This window comes from Triticum urartu, chromosome 6A, assembly GCF_056163025.1.
Source record: "Triticum urartu cultivar PI428250 chromosome 6A, HENAU_Tu73, whole genome shotgun sequence".
Lineage (NCBI taxonomy): Eukaryota > Viridiplantae > Streptophyta > Magnoliopsida > Poales > Poaceae > Triticum > Triticum urartu.
In genome coordinates this window covers 18366846-18371721 of record NC_141878.1, presented here as the reverse complement: position 1 = coordinate 18371721, position 4876 = coordinate 18366846, and positions in this window count along the sequence as shown.

Below are 4876 nucleotides of genomic sequence, written 5' to 3'. Positions count from 1 at the left end.
TAAGAATGGATCAAGACCCTCACATGACCATATTCTCTAGTTCAACATGGCACCCTTTAATTAGAGCCGAACCAGTATTTTCTGTTGTACTGGCACATGCCCATAATTTCTTTCAATTATAATTAACCTGCACATTCTTTTTTATTGGCACATGGAAGCTATCACCGTTAATAATTTATGGTGTCCCTTAATCTGAACAAGCTGACTTATCTCGATGTCCAGATATGGAGCAGGCCCAGTATGGGAGTGATCGAACTCACGGCCTCAAAAACCCGACCACATGTTGCTAGCCACTCAGACAAACACGTCTTGTTAACCAATGGTCAGCGCGAACATTAAAGAACATAATGCAACATCAACTTCAAAACATTTTTTTTGAACTTTTCAGAAACTGATATCTATGAACTGCCAAATATACTTGGCAACGTGAACAATTTTCCAAATTATGAACATTTTTTTGAAATTTCCATACATTTCAAAAACACGATTTCTTTTTGAGCGGAACATTTGTTGACATTCACAAACATTTCTTAAAAGCATGGAGAGTTTATAAATTAAGATATTTTTTTAATTTGTTTACAATTTTAGGAAATGGGAACATATTTTGAACACATAGAAGAAATTTAGAAAATGTGCCTTTTAATGCAAACATTATTTTCAACTTTTTCAATATATCACAAAAACAAGAATATTTTTCAAATTTGTAACATTTTTTAAATCTTCCACAAATTCGAAAAAACTAAATATTTTCCAAAAAATTGGAATTATTTTTAAAATTCAGAAAAAATCAGAATGACAAAAGAAATTAAATTGTAAATATTTTTTAGATTGAACACAATTTTGGAACTCATAACATGAACTACCGAATATACTTGGCAACATGTACAATTTTTTGAAAATTCCATAGATTTTAAGACAAAGCAAGAATAAAAAATTTGAACGGAACATCTCCTGAAATTCACATAAATTTCTTAAAAACATAAACCTTTATAGAAAATATGAACATTTTTTAAGTTGCGAACAATTTTTTGAAATTAGATTATGTTTTGAAAATTCAGAAGAATTTTAGAAAATGTGTTTCTTTAATGCCAACATTACTTTCAGTTTTTGCACATATCGCTAAAACAAAATATTTTTCGAATTTGGAACATTTGTCAAATGTTTTTTTAATCTTTATTTTTTTGGAAAATAACAACATTTTTTGGAAAAATGGGAATATTTTTCAAATTTTGAAAAATTATTGGCATGACAAAAAAATCCAAACATTTTTTAGAATAGGAACACTTTTTTAATTCGTAACTTTTTAAGAATTTTAAATTAAAATTGAAATTGCAAACATTTTTTGAAAATTTCGAATTTCAGAAGAAAAGTAAAAAATAGACTTAGAATGTGAAAAAGTAAAAAATTAACAGGAACTACAAAGAGAAAGAAACAGAAAACTAAAAATTGAAACAGAACACGAGCAAAAATGGGCCGCCGAGTCTTGGGCGCCCTGTGCGTAGCTGAAACTATTTGTCGCATTGTGCGGAAAATATGATTTTTTTTATTGCTGCGTGAGCAGGGAAAACTGGGCTGACTTTACTGGGCCATAGTGCGCGGGGCCCACGCACGTAATTCTGCAGAAATCGTTTTTCCTTTGCTAACAGACGACGTCAAAAGTTTAATACCACCTCAGATAGAAAAAAATTAATGGTGAACGGATGAAAAAATTGGAGAAACGCATCTTACTTTATTAGTAGGTATAGAATGGAGTTTTATAGGTTTTTCCATCCCCAACAACTAAATGAGCCTCAATTATATCAATATTCTATTTTTAAGTTTTGCTTTATTTGTTCCATAGTCGTCTAGTGCTTTGCTAATTCCATTGTCGTCAAGCAGATGGGGAAGGCAGACTGAGGGGTAGGGGGCCATGGCGGCGGCGCCACCGGGCACAGGTTTAGGAGGCGGATGCCAGTGAGTTGGGTGGCCTCTCCTCTGTGGATTGGAGCACCTTCAAGCGGCAGGGGAGGGAGATCCTCTGGCGAGCGCGAGATCCGGAGCAGTGTGTGCGGCGGTGGCTGAAGGCCAAAACTTCGGCGTTCATCAATTCCAATCCAGGTTCGATCGTGATTAGAGGTGGAAAGGATGGGAAGGACTCCGTGGCACTACTAGGAAAAAGCCTAGTAGCAGCGCGGGTTCTAGGTATATCAGTAGCGCGGGGACCGACGCTACTAATAAGGCGCTACGGCTAACCTGTAGCAGTAGCGCGTGCACGCCTGCGCTACTACTATACAAGTGTAGTAGCAGCGTGCTACGTGGAAGCTCGCTACTGCTAATAGCTCTAGCACGCTTTGGCTGGACGCGCTACTGCTACTATCATGCTGCTGCTAACTTTTCTCCACTCACTACTGCTAATTTTAGTACTCTTTGATTTTTTTTCTGCATATTTGTTTCGTATTTGAACAGGCTTTATACAAGAATCTTTAGCAGATACAAATGTCATCATGATACACATACAAATGGCTGCGAGACCACAAATGTATTCATAGCATATACATACAAATAGTCTCATCATAATCATCATCCAACACAAAGTGGTATCTCGTCATCATCTCGAAAATAGCGATACATGCAAGTCTCGAATACTTGCAACTACAACGTCATCCATCTAAACAATGGTATACACGAGAAGAGCTATCACTATGAGTGAGAGCGGAACTATGCAGTACATGAGGCGGCGGTTACGAGTCCTCTCTCGCGCTAGCGTGAACCTCAAGTAACTAGCTTCTCCTTCTTGTCTGCTTTTGAAGCCTTTATGGCTGGTGCCCGAGACCCTATTCACTTGCGCCTGACACTCAGGCCACTCGTTGTACACCCCGGAACCTTCCCTTTGTACACGACATAGCACTTCATATACCTATTAGATATGCATCTTCATCACGAGGATGTACAATCATATGCAACAAAATACACTAGAGCAACACGAAAAAGAAAGCGTTAGCAACTAGATGCAACATACAGTACGCAAACTAATTAACTAGAGGTACACAGGTCATCGTACCCAAACTAACAAAGTAGCGTTACGCAAGTTCGGCAGGGACCGTGGACATCACAAAGTTTCATCGCTACAGAAAGTATACAAGTTCAACCGACACATATCATCATCATTGGCATCATAAATCACTAGAAGTTCCATCCTTTCATATCATCGAGGATGGACCCTAGCTTCTTGCATAGCGTGAGGTCATGACGTTGCATGCCTATGCGAGTTCAGACGTCAGCTCGCGATATAGGGCAGTGGTGGAACATCCCCTTCTCTTCGACAACTTCTTTCATGATGATCGTCGCAAGGTCCCTTTGGATGGGAAAGAAGTCATCTCTAAGTTTATAATCCACTTATCCATGAGATTCTACCCACTTGTGGATATGATCATCATTTCTGGTTGTCATGCGAAGCTTTTGGTGATCCGTGCTGAACTCAATCATGAGATGGAGGATGTAGAATCCATCTTTCTTGCTTGGCTTTGGGACATGGATGCAGCAGAAGTTAGTTTTATGCGTGAAACCCATCTTCTTACTCCTTTGTTTCCTGATCTGCATGTGGCCACCTCTAATGCTGAAGCCTTGGAGAGCATCATCTAGAATATTCATTATGTGGGTGTAGTCCTTCTTCTCGTAGTCTCTGGAAGGGTCGAAATACACAGCGTCGGAGACTCGCGGGTAAAGAACGATAAGGACGGCGCGCCCGTTGCTGTGGGGAAACGACACCTCAAATTATTCTCCATATGAGCGAGAAGGAATGATTGAAATGTACGAAAGGGTTGTCCGGAACTGACTTACTTTGGATGATTAGGCAGGAGGACAATTTCCTGGTCCTTATTCTGTACCATGAAGTTTTGGAGGTAGTCTCTAGTAGTTTCACGCTCAAAGTCGCCGAGACTCAAGAAAGACTCGTGCATGTATTACGGATCCACCACACAGATTTGCGAGACTTCTTCTCTCTTCATGACGGAGCTGATATGTAGCGCAAAAAGGCAGACGATTGTAAAATCAAGCCGCCTTGTCAGAAACATCTCAAAGATATGGTCAAACCGCAGGAAGAACACCTCCGCGGGCCGTGTGTCGACGTAGCACTTCCCCCCAGGCACACGAGCCGCGTATGTCAGATATCCTGGATCCTTCGAGGCTAGTAGGCTTTTCTCAGTCGACAGCACATGGTCATGCAGTCTCCTGAGATCCCCTGATAGTGCCTCCAGCGGTTTCGGCGGTATCATCGGCTCGCCCGTGAGATGGAACATGGCCACACCTTTCACGGGTACACGCTCTTCAGAATCCATCGTCTAACTGCTATGTGCTCTGACTTGTTTGGAGGCAGCTATCTTCGCTGATCACTTCCTCTCCTTTTTCTTGGGCACACCTTCCAGACCCTTCCTTAACCCATGCCCCAGTGTTCCCGGGCTAAGCACTGTACGACCCCCGGCTAGTTGAGCCTGTGTTGAGGCGGCATCTTCAGGCGTGTCCTGTGAGGATTTCATGAAGAGAGACTTTTTGCAATCCCTGCTACGACCTTCCTGCCCGGGCAGATCATCCATATCCTCATTAGCATGCTGATAGCCCGATTCGTCATATAGTTGACTCATCATATCCAAGTCACACTCATACGTGTTTTATTGAGGAAAGCCAATTGGGTCGACCTCCATCTCATCATCCATTCTCTGTTCTACAGGACCGATTACATCAACCAGTACTATTGCACCCCCTTCATCACGTCATCCGCCGCTCTCACCCGGCACTACAGGAGCTAGTAATTGCGTAGGCGGGGTGGTGGTCTCCGCACATGCTTGTTGATGTGTGGTTATTGGTGTGCTCTCGGCCGGCTCTAGACAAATAACATTCT